Source organism: Dermacentor albipictus, chromosome 4, assembly GCF_038994185.2.
Source record: "Dermacentor albipictus isolate Rhodes 1998 colony chromosome 4, USDA_Dalb.pri_finalv2, whole genome shotgun sequence".
In the NCBI taxonomy this organism is placed as follows: Eukaryota; Metazoa; Arthropoda; class Arachnida; order Ixodida; family Ixodidae; genus Dermacentor; species Dermacentor albipictus.
Genome location: NC_091824.1, coordinates 27,568,075 through 27,584,430, shown reverse-complemented (window position 1 = coordinate 27,584,430; position 16,356 = coordinate 27,568,075). Strand labels below are relative to the sequence as shown.

The 16,356-nt window shown below is 47.6% G+C and overlaps 1 pseudogene; it reads right to left on the bottom strand.

Moving 5' to 3' along the window:
• Positions 1–8,790: 8,790 nt before the first annotated feature.
• On the bottom strand, positions 8,791–9,646 carry LOC139059513 (uncharacterized; annotated as a pseudogene).
• Between the last annotated feature and the right edge of the window lie 6,710 nt (positions 9,647–16,356).

Genomic DNA, 16,356 nt, shown 5'->3' with positions numbered 1-16,356 from the left:
CGAAATCCATAAATGGCCAGGAAGCAAGTGTGGGTATCCCGGCCCCGGTGGCCGCATTTCGATGGGGGCGAAATGCCAAAACACCCGTGTACTTATATTTAGGTGCCTGTTAAAGAACCCCAGGTGGTCGAACTTTCCGGAGTCCTCCGCTGCGGTGTGTCTCATAATCAGAAAGCGGTTTCGGCACGTAAAATCCCATAACCTAAATTAATTAGGTGTGGGCGTCCTGTTCGTCGTTGTAATAAATATGGATGTGATGACCAGACAAACAGTCGGCGTCTAGATGTAAACGGCCGGACTAGTACATCAAAACGAAAGAATACTCCTGAACTCCGAGTGCCCAGCTACAAAGGCAACTAGTCGGGCCTTCTATTGACGATAGCCATCAGAGTGCATGGGGATTTGTGATGACAGAAAATGGACGGCCAAACAATTAAGAGCGAAACTTAGCCACTGGCCCAGCCGAGCGACGCACTCGCACTCAGAGACAGAAAAGTTGCGCTCTGAAAGAGACAAGAGGCGACTGGCGTAGGTAATGACCCGCTCGACTCCATTTTGCTGTGGCGCGCGGACGGTACCTATGCCATCGCCACTGGCGTCCGTGCTAACTTGCGTTAGCACACATGGATCAAAGTGGCCTACTGTGGGAGGCGTTGTTAACAAGCGGATGAGGGTGCCATGGGCGACGGCTTGTTCTCGACCACGATAGAACGTTCTTCTGGAGAAGGTCACTCAGTGGCCAGGCGAAATCCAGAAATTTTTTTAACAAGTGAGGGAAATAGGAGCACAACCCCACGAAGCTGCACACATATTTTGCTCAGCAGGGTAAACGAAAGTTCTTGACTGCGTCTATCTTATCAGGATCAGGATCAGCACGTATACTGGTATCACTGAAAAGGTGGCGAGAACTTTGACTTTGCGGTGTCGAATATGACACTTAGAAGAGTTAAGTTGAAGGCCAGCCTCGTTAGACATTTCCAGAATAGCGGTCAAGTGACTGAGGTGGCCGTCAAACGTAGGGGAACATGCTGCGTCCTCGTCCAGATAACATAGGCAGGTGGACCACCTCGGCCCCCAGAATGAGAGAGTCTATCGTTCTTCCGAAAATTGCTGGAGCACTACAAAATTTGAACGGCATTACCCTTCAATGGTAAAAGGCGTCCGGTGTAGCCAAAATGGTCTTCTCAGGGTCGAGTCCGTCCACAGCAATCTGCCAATAAACGGATAAGAGGTCAATTGAAAATAAGTATTTGGAGCCGTGAAAGCAGTCCAGAGCATCATTATTCCGCGGGAGGGGTCACACATCCTGTTTCATGATTTGGTTCGGTTGACCATAGTCGACACAAAAATCCCTAGCTGCTATTGTCTTTCCTCCCCAAGACCACAAGTGATTACCAATGACTAGAAGAGGGCACAGTTAAACTTTCGGTTAGCATATTGTCTACTTCACCTTGGATAACGTGGCGTTCTGGTGAGACACGCGATAGTGACGTCGGCAGAGCGCGCCAGCATCACTCGTTTTAATCTTATGGGTCAGAATGGAAGTCTGTCCCAGTGGGGGATCCTCAAGCTCAAACATGTCGCCATTAGACACGAGGACGCCACAGATTTTCGCAGCGTGTTCGACAAGCAGGTCATGAGCGACCATCACCGAAAATATGCAAGGATCGGGCGCTGCGGAACCGATAGGGCAGCAGGGGGCTGCAACCGAGGATGGAACACCCAATACAGAGATGGCAGTATCGTCGATCGGAGAAGCGTTACCAGGCGACAAGCCTTCCTGGATATCTTCCGTACGTGAACCAAAGTTTATTACAGGAAGGAATGCGCAGGTCAGTTATCTGCAATAGTCACAATGGTGTGAGGAACGGCAACCGAGCGTAGCAGAAGAACACGGATATTTGGCGTGAGCACATAGTCACCGTCAGGAACAGTTGTGGCGCACGTGAAATGTATATCATGCCTGTTTGAGGTGGCAGCTGTGCGAAGCCTGCAGAACATAAATCAGGTTGAGCTTATTTTTGACGACAGCGTTGATTGGGCAGCTCGATCTGGGGAAGGGCAGCACAGCAGTCAACCAGTTCTGAATGGTCCTGTAAGAAGTCGAGCCGAAGACCAGGTCATGGCAACACCACTCAAGAAGAGCAAATAAAATGGACGTGTTCAGACCAGCAACACTTATTGGGGCAGTGCACATGCCATAAATAATGGGAGTTGATCCGTCGGTGACCTTCATAACACGGGATTCAGCAGTAGTGAGAATTTTCTTCAGGCGACAACGAAGATGGTCGTGCATTACCGAGATATGGGGTCTAGTATCAAAAAGCACTGAGACAAATACACGGTCAACTTCGTCGACTATATTGCATCTGGGCGGCAGGGTGAGAGGCTTTGGCGGAAAATTCAGCGTCCACAGCGGGAGCTGCATCTTTTAGTTTTCCTGAGGCACGCGCGTAGGTTGAAGAGACGGCAGCAGGCGAATGGAGCTGGGTGACCTGGATGACGGGTGACAATCCTGCGGAGAACTGTACTGGTAACTGTTGCGCGAAAGTAAACGACGTCGCCATGTGTTCGTATCGTCAATGGCGTGCAAGTTCGGCTCGGCTTGCGGCTGGATTTAGCGAAAACTGCCGCCTGGACGAGGGCTGTTCGAGAACGCCAATGAGGCCCAGCGGTTGAGACAGTATCGAGCGACATGACCAAGATGGTGAACACTGAAGCCAATAGGTCCGTCATCCGGTATTCGCCACTCTGCGATGTTGCGAGAACCTCGAGGGTGCCATTAATTTTAGGTATGTACGAATGAAGGACGTTCGGTGGGCTGCGAACTGGCCACCGCGCTCATTGTAAGCCGACAGTGGAGAGTTCTTGGCTTACAATACCTTGAACTAGGCGGACCACAGGAGCGCTTTTATCGTTGCCAGGTGGGTACATATCGCTTCCGGCTCTCGGCCCAGTCCTCCTCAGCTGCTATGAAGGCTGCAGTTCCTGCCGCGCAGGAACGTCCTGTCGGTGCTTCTACTCCACGATCTCTTCTACTCCGTGATAAATTCATTAATCAAAGTGCAGTTGTTTCAAATCGGTAGACTAAAGGCGTCATAGGCGATGCTTTTAAATCATGCGCGACTTTTTCATACTCAGGCATTTAACCGTCGGTCTTGCAGTAGAATTCCATCACGTCTCGTACATAGGTGACGTAACCCTGGGGTGACGTTTCAACTCGTGATGTCAGCTCTTTCTTCGCGATGACCTTGCGGCCCAACGCTTTTCCGAGGAGATTTCGCAGCTTCTACTTGCAGGTCTCCCAGTCCCAGAGTGCTGTTTCGTGGTGTTCAAACCACACTCGAACTGTTCCCATCAAATACAAAAAATGCGTTCGCCACCATCACGATAGGCGAATCTTTGACTTGGTTAGCTTGCCTCCTAAAATAATGGAGTACCGGTCGATAACACTCACATGAAAAACCAGGGCGACCTATCTGGCGGGGCCCGTCCAGCGAAACGTACATTTACAGCATAAAGAGTAAACGTAAAGCTCATGCAGAAGCCATCTTGAGTAAATTAAGGGTGACATGAACTCTGCGGTCATTGTCGATGCGGCGTTGTACGGGAAAAAGGGAACGTTTGCGTTGTTGCTTATAGACGGACGACGGGTGCTTCCGTCCTCCACCTCGGTATGAACAGCCGCCCGGGTGTAGCACAGCAAATCACGGTTGCGCTGGCCTTGTGTGGCGAAGAACGTGTCTACATTTACACCGATGCGACAGACACAATCAGAGCTTTCGAATCGTGTAACCTCGCTAGAAAGGCAGCCTCTACTCGAGAGTAGAGGGCTTGCCCCGTATCTTGTTATATCACGTCTCGAGGGCTTCCGAAAGCTCAACGATCTGGTCCACGAAGCTGATCTGGTCCGATCTCAACGATCTGGTCCTCAACGACCTGGTTCTTCGGAGCCATGGTCTGGAAGCTCCGAAGGGGCAGGAAGTAACTCAGCAGAACGATGCACTTCTCACATTTCGTGAAACTATTAAACATTACCACCTTGGCAGTATAGATTATCTTCTTCACCAGAAGCTGAGGATAGGTCACGTTAGCTGCTCTTAGGATAATGCAGATGGGATCTATCCCGTCACGGGGCTTCCTCACAATATATTGTATTGTTTGCAAAGCCGGTACGTAAATGTATACGAACAATGCGTACGCATTACGCGTAACAGTTTCTTTGATCCTATTAAGCTTTACATAGGTAGCTGCACATCTATCAGTACCACGCAAAAGTTTTATGATTCTTGTAAGATGTGCAATGCTCTAAAACGCGTGCTTTAATAACGGAGAGCAAAAACCGAAGTTGACCGAAGCACTCAGCATTTCTTGCACTAAACCGATAACGTTCCGTATTTATTGACCTGGTATAAGGAAGTGACGTTTATTTCACCGACGGCACGAGGAAATACCAGTATGTTCCCCTCGTGCTAAGCAGGAGAATAGCATGAAAATTTCTATTCAGTAACTGCGCAACTTTTGAAACCTTTCAAAGCTTTTTCAAACATTCAAAATATTCGCCCCGCTATTAGTCTCAACATTCTGCACATTGCTTCTGAGTGGTAATTCGGCAGTGCCTGTAGTTTTTAAAAGGAGACTGGGAAACATTGTGTTTAACGGTCCTATAACGCTTTCGAGCTCGTGCTTATGAATGTTTTGTGAACCGTGCTGAATGGACGCGCTTGAAGCTTTGCCTGCACATCCCTCTTAACGCTAACCTTAGTTGCGGAAATGCACATTCACTGTGCCATTCAGTTTCTCTTTTTTAAAAGCGCACCTTTAACGCACCCGCTGCTGGATTCGAACGTTGGCGTCGTAACCGTGCAAACGAGCCGTGCGAAGAAGGAAAAGCGAACGCGGAGAGCAGAGGGGGCTGAAAGACGGCGAAAGCGAAGAGAGCGCGAGGAAGAAAGAGGATGAGGAAGGTGCAACGGATCCATGGGGCAGAAAGCGGAGGAGGAAATCGGAAAATAAAAAAGTGGCCATTACGTCACGCCCATAAAAGTCTCTCTACAATTCGTTTGCCTCAGCACATGGCAAAAGCAAATCCCTTGTTTGTAGATGCTCGCAGGGTGTTGCGTCAGGTAGCAGCTGTGGCGGCAAGTTTGTCCCATCGGTCGTCGTTTGTTGCTGCTGCTGCAGTTTCTGCGTTTCCTGCAATGGCATTGTTCCACTTGCTCGCGGCGACAAGCTTTCTCCAACTTTATTTTTGGAGTATGTGAAGAAAACATGTTTATTGCCACTTGCAATACAAGGGAAAAGAACCACAAGGCACTTACGTGGCCGTCTTATATAGCTATACAGTGCCACTAATCAGTGACATCACAGACACACACGCACAAGCAAGTGCGCTCTATCTAAGGTACACAATTCAAGACTTCAGTGACGTCGGAGTGCCACTACAGGTTCTAAGAGGTGATGACACAACAGTCCCTTCCCCCCTGAAGTGTTCTTAGTAGCGGTCAGGCGGTCATCTTTGCCTGGTGCTGCGTCGAAGCTCCTGTTGGGAAGATGGCGATGCGCCACCGCTGGACTCCCCGCCTGCAGACGATTGGTCCGGAGGGGTGGCCTGTTTGTCAGTAGCTACTGCCTTCTGATCTACTTGATCGATGTCAGGCGTCTTTTGCGCACCTTCGTCGTTTACAGGGTGTGCTCCTAGAGAGCTGCGAGAGACAATGTCTTGGCTACATGCTGGCGGTTCGGTGTTTGGAGGCGGTGCCTGAACCGTCTCTCGCGCTCCGCCATCGTTTATAGGATGTGCAGCTTGAGAGGTGCGAGACACAATGTCTTGGCTACATGCTGGCGTGTTTGGAGATGGTGCATGAACCGATTGCGGGATGCAGTCCTAAAATCTTCGCGGTCGCAGATTATTAACATGAAGGTGCCGCTCTTCGTTCCCTATCCCGACCACATAAGTGCTTGAACTCACGTTTATTTACCTTGCCGCTCCACCACTCCCCTTCCCCGGGTCGTAGACCCTGTACAAGGACGCCTTCTCCTTCCTCGAAGTCCCTCCACGCACCTCGTCGCTTATTTGCCGACTGATTTGTTCGCTTAAGCTTTTCTTTCATCCTTTGCTCGATATCTGGATGGCGAAGGCTCAACCTTGTCCTAGGTTTCCACGATAAGAATAGCTGGGCTGGTGTGTCTTCAGTGACCCCTGTTGGCGTGTTCCTATAATTGAATAGGAACTGGTCGATCCGGTGCTGGAGAGACTTCATCTGCCCATTTCTTTGTTCGTCCATGACTTGCTTAAGAAGATTTTTTTAAGTCTGTACACAACGTTCCGCGCTGCCATTCGATGCTGGGTGATAAGGAGGCGATTTAGTGTGCCGAATTCCATTCCGTCTCATGAATGTCTCGAAAAGTGCTGATGTAACCTGCGGGCCATTGTCTGTGACTACTTCTACCGGTAACGCGTACGCGGCAAATACTCTACGCATCTTCTATATTGCCTTTTCACTACTAGTTGACTTCATTAAAAACACTTCAACCCACTTTGAATAGGAGTCAACTAGCACTAGAAACCAATCTTGGTCACAATGAGCAAAATCTAAGTGCACACGCTTCCACCGGTGCCTAGACACTCCCCATGACATTACAGGAACTTTGGGTGCCGCATTTTGGGTCAACTGACATGTGACACATTCTTTCACTGTTTGTTCAACTTCTTGCGTAAGGCGGGGCCACCACACCTGGCCTCTAGACAGCATTTTCATACATGCCATTCCAGGATGACCTTCATTCAACAATGATAGCACTTTTCCGCGAAGAGACATTGGCACTATCACTCGATTTCCCCACGTCACGCATTCTCTGTAAGAGAAAGCTCACTTCGTCGCACAAAATATGGCACCAAAGCGTCATCAGACACTTTTGAAGGCCAGCCGACCTGCGTGTAAAACAACACCTTTGATAACAGCTTGTCTTTGCATGTTTCTCCTCTGATGTCTTCTGCCGAGAGTGGGAGCTAAAAACCTATGTACACGTCACACACGTCATCTGCGCGCCCGCCGGCTGTGTTCGGAAGCGGCAGGCGTGAAAGTGCGTCAGCGTTGCCGATATCCCGCGATTTGCGATAAACCCATTTGTAGTCATAAGCTGCAATCTGTAAGGCCCAACACTGCACGCGTGCCACCGACATAGCAGGAATTGGCTTACCGCGTCCTAATAGCCCCACTGAGGGCTGATGGTCGGAGTAGATCCCAAATTTCCGCCCGAAAAGGTACTTGTGAAACTTCTTTAGCCCGTACACGACAGCCAGGGCTTCTTTTTCAATATGGGCCTACGCTTGCTCCGTTTTAGTCAGTGTCCTAGACGCAAAAGCGATTGGTCTTTCTTCAGATCCTTCCTTGTGAAAAAGGACTGCGCCTAAACCATGCGAAGACGCGTCCCAAACCAACCCTAGCTCCTTGGAAGGGCCATAGTAGGAGAGTATGGATGCACTGAGCAGCCAGCCGTTGGATTCTTTGATGGTTTTTCCTGCGGAAGCCGTCCATTTCCACTTAACATTCTCAGCTAGCAAGTCATATAATGGTTTAACCTGTGATGACATGTTCGGCACAAATTTGCCTAAGAAATTTAACAAGCCTAAGTAGGAGCGTAGCTCGTTCTTGTTTTTTTGGCGTTGGTGCTTCCTTGATAGCGCGTACCTTCTCTTCTGAAGGACGGATACCTCTGTCATCAATCACATGACCCAAATAGGTCACCGCATTCGCAAAAAACTTGTATTTCTCCTTCCACAATTTAACACCCGGTTCCCTGAACCATGTCAGCACAGCTTCGACCTTATTATAGCATTCTTCCATTGTTGCTCCTGCTATTAACACATCATCAAGATAACATGAAACTCTGTCTAAACCCTTTAACATGTCATTCACCACTGCTTGGAAAATAGACGGAGCATTTATTATTCCGTACGGCATACGAGTGTATCGAAAAAGCCCTAGGTGGGTGTTCACAGTGACCAAAGGTTGCGAATCAGGGTGCAGTTGCAATTGTTGGTACGCTGTAGAAAGGTCAAGAACAGTAAAACATTTGCATCCGTGCAGCGTGACAAAAACATCTTCCAACGTTGGCAAAGGGTAATAATCGGTTCTCAGACAACGGTTTACAGTCCCTTTATAGTCTACGCATATGCGAACTTTGTTGTTAGCCTTGGGTACGACTACTAGGGGCGTAGGCCAATCGCTTTGCTGAACAGGAATCAGAACTCCCGATTCCACTAGTGAATGCAATTCCTGTGCTACGGCGTCCCTGAGTGCAAATGGCACAGGTCGATGCTTACAGAAAACAGGTGTACTGCTGTCTTTCAGCACTAAGTTCACCGAAGTGTCAGCTATCAGTCCTAGTGCCGCTTCAAACACTTCCGAAAATTTTTCGATGACAGCGGCTGATTTATCAAGACCGATATTACGCACGCTCGTCCAATCCAGCTTCAAACCTCTAGCCAATTACGTCCCAACAACAAAGTGTTACACATTTGTGGTGTTTGGACTACAATTGAAGGCAAGGTCGCTGTTTGACCATTGTGCTCTACGCGCACCGTCAACTTGCCTGCAATTGCCAGCGGGACACCTCCGTACGTTTTTAGCCGTAAACTGCAACTTTCTAGAGGTAAATCCGACCAACATTGCCGGTAATCTTTTCTGGTAAGATAGACACAGATGCTTTTGTATCAACTTGCATTTTGACATTCCTACCTGCCACCCTAACTTCCACAATTTAGCTACCGTCATTACTGTAACATCAAAAAATATGGCTCAGCACAATATCGCCCTCACCACTTATACTGTCCGAGTCACAGGAGCCTTCTAAACCAGTGCTCTCTTCAAGGGCGTGTACCGAACGTGGCGTCGTTCTGCAGAACCTTGCCAGGTGTCTCACCTTTTTGCAGGCCCGGCATCGATATTTGCGAAGGGGGCAGATTGCAGCGTTGTGCGTTGATCCGCAACGGAAACAGTCAGTTGACTCGACTTGCCGCTCCGTGTTCTTGCTCGCTACCCGTCTTGTTCATGCGGTGGCCTCGGGTTTTCTTAGTTGGGGTTGCTGGACCAAGTTCACCTCGCAGAGGTCTTTAGGATCAATCTTTTTTGTTTCGGTGCGAGCGAGTTCCCCCACTTTTGGCACGGTCATAAGCAGCTTGGAACGCCTAGGTACTCTTCTTCAGTAGCTCAGCTTGTGCTGTTTCATTTCTCAGACCAGCCATGAACCGATCCCGCAAAGCGTCATTCAGGAATTGCCCGAACTCACAGGATGCAGCCAACATTTTCAGTTCTAATGCAAACGTAGCAACTGGTTCGTTTTCTTGCTGCGACCTACGGTTGAACCGGAACCTTTCCGCTATCACCAAGGGCTTCGGTGAATAGTGCCCTTTGAGAGCCCCGACCAGTTCGTCGTATGTTATGGTTTTGGGCTTCACTGGGGCCAACAAATTCTTCAACGTGCGGCAGGTCTGTTTTCCAATGGCCGTCACAAAAGCGGATACCTTCAAGTCGTCGCTGACCTCGGTGGCACGGATGTAGTGTTCAAAGCGTTCCACATAACATTCGAAGTCTTCATCTCCCTCCTCCGTGAACGGTTCGAAGCGGCCGAAGGAACCCATGCTGTGGTAGTCCGCCTAGACACCTGCTGTTCCCAAACTGCTGGAGCCGCAACCAGCGCTTCAGCCGGGCCTGGTTATCATCCGCTATGAGAATGCCATCTTCATCGCCACTGTTGTGTCTCCAAGTACGCAGCAGCCTACTTGCAAGAACACATGTTTATTGCCACTTGCAATACAACGGAAAAGAACCACAAGGCACTTACGTGGCCGTCTTATATAGCTATACAGTGCCACTAATCAGTGACGTCACAGACACACACACACAACCACGTGCGCTCTATCTAAGATACACAATTCAGGGCTTCAGTGACGTCAGAGTGCCACTACAGGTTTTATCTAAGAGGTGATGACACAACAATGGCCATCCAAGATTATTTGGTGTGGGCCCTCGCAACTTCGTCTCAAACTAAGCCTGTTTACAATCATGTTTACACAGATTCCCAGGCTGCCCATCGGGCATGTTGCTCATGTTATTCACACAGATCCCGTACTGCACAAGCTGCGGCACCAGGCACGCCTGCTCCGCGAATGCGGTCACGATGTTACCATTCACTGGGTCGCTGCGCGATGCAGTATCCCAGGAAACGAGCAGACTCATAGACTGGCGCGCGCTCATCTCTCTACCGCGCTAGCCTGAGCCCCCGATAACCCTTATCCTCACCTAGCTACCACACCTGAGGTAGCAGACCCTATGGCAGACAAGCATGCGACCAAACAACGACGTGCCGCCTACCTCGCAGCAGTGGGCAATCCACTCTCTATACCGTCACTCCCACCAAAGGTATTCACACGGCGAGAGACAGTCTTGCTTCGGAGAATCCAGACAAGCACCCTCCTTACTCTTCACTTGTTGAACTGTTACCACAAGGGTGGCACACCACCACCCGTAATTGGGTTCTCTTCCATGTGCACATGTCATGCTGATCTTAACCACCTTTGTTGGGAGTGCCCCCTCTACATCCCACCAAGGCTTCGAGCCCTGGCCACCATACGGCGGGGACCCTGGCCTTCTTCTCTCCGGACTTGAGCTTGATCGGATACCACATCTCCGCACCATGCCATCCAGCTCTGGCGAGCACTGCTGCTGTTCCTTCAGGACCCTGCAGCACCACCCGTCGGATATCGGCTCTGCGACAGCCACAAGCGTCAAGCGGTCCCCACATAGCTGCCTCCAGGACGTTCATTAATAAAACGGAGGCAGCCTTACCCTTCCCCTTTTGCAATAACACCCCTCCTCTTTCCACCGCAGCGTCTTCGGCGCATTTTAACGTGGAATAAACGTGGTTTCATTCATTCATTCGCTTTGTTCGCTTGAGTACAGGGCGGCCAACCCGCTTGTATACCCCGTCGACTGTATCGCGCCGATGGCGAACGGGTGACAAGCAGTTACAATTATATTTTTTCGTAAACAAGCAATGTTCAGAACATGATAATTTCCTATATTTTGAAAATTAATTTACTCAAATGAATATACCGAAAAAAATTCGTGCTAAATGAAATGTTAAGGAGTATGACGTGGTCTACACTTGCGCATGCTTTAGCTAAATCAAGGGTCACTAACGCTGCATACTGGTGACTGTCGAGGAAGCTTAATGCATCGCTTTAAATCGACACTAACCCTGGCATGATACAAGATGTGGACGTGCTCGACAAGGTGCACTGCAGTGACCACAGGATGGTAAGAACTTTAATTAGCCTAGACCTCAGGAGGGAACGGAAGAAAGTGGTACATAAGGAGCCGATCAATGAGTTAGCGGTAACAGCGAAAACAGAAGAATTCCAGATCAAGCTACAGAACAGGTATTCGGCTTTAACTCAGGAAGAGGACCTTAGTGTTGAAGCAATGAACGACAATCTTGTGGGCATCATTAAGAAGTGTGCAATGGAAGTCGGTGGTAACTCCGTTAGGCAGGATACAAGTAAACTATCGCAGGATGCGAAAGAACTGATCAAGAAAAGCCAATCTATGAAAGCCTCTAACCCTACAGCTGGAATAGAACTGGCAGAACTTTCGAAGTTAATCAACAAGCGTACGAGCGGTGACATAAGGAAGTAAAATATGGATAGAATTGAACATGCTCTCAGGAACGGAGGAAGCCTAGAAGCAGTGAAGAAGAAACTACGAATTGGCAAGAATCAGATTTATGCGTTAAGAGAAAAAGCCGGCAATGTCATTACTAATATGGATGAGATAGTTCAAGTGGCTGAGGAGTTCTATAGAGATTTAAACAGTACCAGTGGCACCCACGACGATAATGGAAGAGAAAATAGTTTAGGAATTCGAAATCCCACAGGTAACGCCGGAAGAAGTAAATAAAGCCTTGGGAGATATGTAAAGGGGGAAGGCAGCTGGGGAGGATCAGGTAACAGCATATTTGTTGAAGGATGGTGGGCAGATTGTTCTAAAGAAACTGGCCACCCTGTATACACAATGCCTCATGACCTCGAGCGTACCGGAACCTTGGAAGAACGCTAACATAATCCTAATCCATAAGAAAGGGGACGCCAAAGACTTGAAAAATTATAGACCAATCAGCTTACAGTCAGTTGCCTACAAACTGTTTACTAAGGTAATCGCAAATAGAATCAGGAACACCTTAGACTTCTGTCAAGCAAAGGACCAGGCAGGATTCCGTAAAAGGTACTCAACAATAGGCCATATTCACACTATCAATCAGGTGATAGAAAAATGTGCGGAATATAACCAACCCTTATAATAGCTTTCATTGATTACGAGAAAGCGTTGGATTCTGTCGAAACCTCAGCAGTGATGGAGGCATTACGGAATCAGTGTGTAGACGAGCCATATGTAAAAATACTGAAAGATATCTATAGTGGCTCCACAGCCACCGTAGCCCTCCATTAAGGAACCAACAAAATCACAATAAAGATAGGTGTCAGGCAGGGCGATACGATCTCTCCAATGCCATTCACAGCGCGTTTACAGGAGGTATTCAGAGCCCTGGATTGGGAAGAATTGTGATAAGAGTTAATGGAGAATACCTTAGTAACTTGCGATTCACTGATGATATTGCCTTGCTTAGTAACTCAGGGGACCAATTCCAATGCATGCTCGCCGGCCTGGAGAGGCAAAGCAGAAGAGTGGGTCTAAAATTTATCTGCAGAAAACTAAAGTAATGTTTAACAGTCTCGGAAGAGAACAGCAATTTACAATAGGTAGCGAGGCACTAGAAGTGGTAAGGGAATACATCCACTTAGCGCAGGTAGTGACGGCAGATCCGGATCATGAGACTGAAAGAATCAGAAGATTAATGGGCTGGGGTGCCTTTGGCTGGCACTCTCAGATTATCAACAGCACGTTGCCATTATCCCTCAAGAGAGAAGTGTATAACAGCGAAGTGTTACCAGTACTCACGTACGGGGCAGAAACCTGGAGGCATACGAAAAGGATTCTGCTGAGATTGAGGACGACGCAGCGAGCTATGGAAAGAAGAATGATAGGTGTAACGTTAAGGGGTAAGAAAAGAGCAGATTGGGTGAGGGAACAAACGCGAGGTAATGACATCTTAGTTGAAATCAAGAAAAAGAAATGAGCATGGGCAGGACATGTAATGAGGACTGAAGATAATCGATGGTCATTAAGGGTTACGGACTAGATTCCAAGGGAAGGGAAGCGTAGCAGGGGGCGGCAGAAAGTTAGGTGGGCGGATGAGATTAAGAAGATTGCAGGGACGACGTGGCCACAATTGGTACATGACCGGGGTTGTTGGAGAAGTATGGGAGAGGCATTTCCCTGCAGTGGACGTAACCAGGCTGATGATGATGAAATGGACATGTCCGCAACTTATCAAGCATCCTTGTCAGATGGAACCTCAAACACCTCAAAGCATAGTTTCTTCGTCACGTGTGGCACTGACCCATTACGGGGAATTACCCATGTATCCGACGGTAAAACAATAGAGCGAAGGCGGACCGAGAAATATCTAAGCGAAAAAGCAAACCAGGGTGAGACAGAGACATAACGTTTACGATAATTATGAAATGGATTTACCTGGTATATATAGAGATAAATATAATCGTAAGTATAACCAAACAGCAATTTTATTGTTATTTTCTTGGTGGTAGTAGAATAAATTCGAACCCACAATTAGCGTCTTCATGAGCTATCCAATTATTAATTTGAACAAATATTATGCCAGATTTCTGTGTCGCACACATAGTCGCAAATTGTCATGAATATGTTCTTGTCGCTAACGCACAGTGAAGAAGGCCTGAAGGAGAGGATATATTGAGTAATTTACCAAATACCCAATTTCCAGAATGACAATTCGTATTCGTTCCTGTTATTTAGCTTGACAAGCATGCTCATAGAAAGTGGTCAACTGTTTCAGGTTCCTAGGTTAAGCATCAATGATGACGATGATGAAAACGTTTTACTGACAGCAAAAGGGAGGGGAGTTAGGAGAAGGGTGGGCGGATTCTTATTCCGGATTTCCATTGGCTGAGGCCGCCGTCCTGGCTCTTCCCACGAGGACTCGCTGGTCCTGGAGGATTGAGTGGGACAGGTCTGCCTCGAATCCTTCGCACGTTGGCTGCTGTATTGTCCATAAGGCTCTACTAGCCTTGAACGCCCATACCATATGGCACAAATCTGCTTTCTGCCCCCATAATTTACAGTCGGTGGAAAAGAATTGTGACTCAATAGCATCCAGGCGGAATGACTGGGTTATTAAATGACGCTTAGAACGATAGAAAGTTGAGCTAGTTGGTAAGGATTCATTATGGCAGCCGGACGCGGTTGGAACCGCCCCTACGCCGAATGGAATAGGTTAGCCGTGCAACACGCGGACTTCCTGTGGAGGATGAAATTTCCGGAGCTTCAACAAAGTAAGAGGGAACATCTTTCTAATATTTCAACTTCAAATAATTCGCTGGTCCTTGGAGACGCCACCATAAGCGATACCCATAGAAAAACCCTTGCTTTAGGTCCTAAGCACTGTTTTAAGCCTAACATAAAACCCTTTGACGTTTTAAGCCTGCCGCGCTGTATAACAAGGCTTGTGCCGAAAGACGAACGCTCGCGCTGCATTTCAGATTGCATTGCTAGGATTAAACAATGAATTTGTCATTTTAAGAGGTCAGACCCTGCCTGGCCGTTAGTTAATTGTCTTGCGAAGCATAAACTTAGACCAGTAATATCTGACAAGGAAGGTTATTTCGTAATTATGCCAGATGACATGTTTCCAGAAAAGGTGATTTCAACCATAGAAAAGAATTTACAGCCAGTAGAAGGTAAGCCTTCGGCAGCTAAGCAACATGCGGTTGACCTCCGGTTAAGACATAATCTTGATAGGGTAGTCTCAAATGTCAAGAAAGCAAAATCCCTCTCCATAGAACTGTTTTTTTTTTTTTCGCCGAAGACCCATAAGCAAGAAATTCCTTTTCGTGCTATAGTGTCAGAGAAAGGGACGTGGCAGGTCAATGTCGCTAGTCACCTACAGAACTGCTTAGCTTCACTAGTTTTTTCAGTCCCCTTTTGCTAGCGTAATTCTCAGGCACTAGTTCAGTATTTAAGAGAGGAAAATCCTGGTCATTGTACCGCTTTTAGTATGGGTATCGAAGGCCTGTATTATTCCTTGCCGTATGACGAGTTGCTGTATTCCGTAAATGAGTGCATTAAAGAACAAGTGCAAGAGTCGGCTTTTATTGACAGATGCGGTGTTTCCACGGTAGCTTTTCCAGAAATGCTTTGAATAATTGAAGTCGACGCTGATTGGGTGGAGAGATGGCTTTTTTCTGCAGAAATCAGGCATTTGTATTGGCTTAAAGGTTGCTTCTATTCTTAGCAATATTTACCTGAGTAACGTTTACAGCTGCTTAGAGAAAGCCGTAGGTGACAGCGCTATCAAGATATTTCGTTACGTTGATGATTACCTGATTTTTTGCAATAGGGAAGAATTCTATTCCGCTGCTACCTAAGTAAGTGAGCAATTTAAACTGTATGGAGGAGGATTAAAGTTTACCAAGAAATTTCCTCAGCGACGCGTGATTCAGTTTTTTTTTTTACATTTCCTTGCTCTTAGAACAATATCACGTTTGTTGGCAGTACTCTCCAAGACCTTCGAAGCCGTTGCAGCACTTTCAATCCAAGCATTCCAAAGTAGTAAAAAACGGAATTGCCATGTCGTGCCTTAAGTCTTCTCCCACCAGATCCTGCATGCACAAAATCAGTGCCTAGTTTTAATGCGCAGGTCCCGGCGCCTATTAGAAGCAGGTTATCCTAGTCTAGCAGTGGCTACTGTGGCTGAGCGCCTAAAGAAGTCGGTTTCGAGGGGGACGGACGTGATTACAGAAAGCAGTAACAGCAAAAAAAAGAGTAGTGACTATTGCATACATTCATTTAGTGTCACACAGGCTTAAAAAAGTTGCAAGTTGATATGATGTTAACGTTGCTTTCACTGCTCCCAATAACCTAGGTAAGATATGCGCTGACATGCAGAGGAAAAGGGGGCAGGTAAAAGGCAAAAAAAAAGGAACAGATATTTGTCCAGTGAAGCGCAATAGGAAGAACAGGTTTACTGACTGTCGTATGGGTGTGGTTTATAAAATTCCCCTTAGCTGTGGCCAGTTCTACGTAGCGCAAATAGGGTGGTGTATCACTCAAAGGCTAATGGAGCATAAAAGGTCGTTAACCGTTGGATCGCCTTTTACCTTTCCCTGCGTTGCCAAGATTGTAACTGCACGCCAGA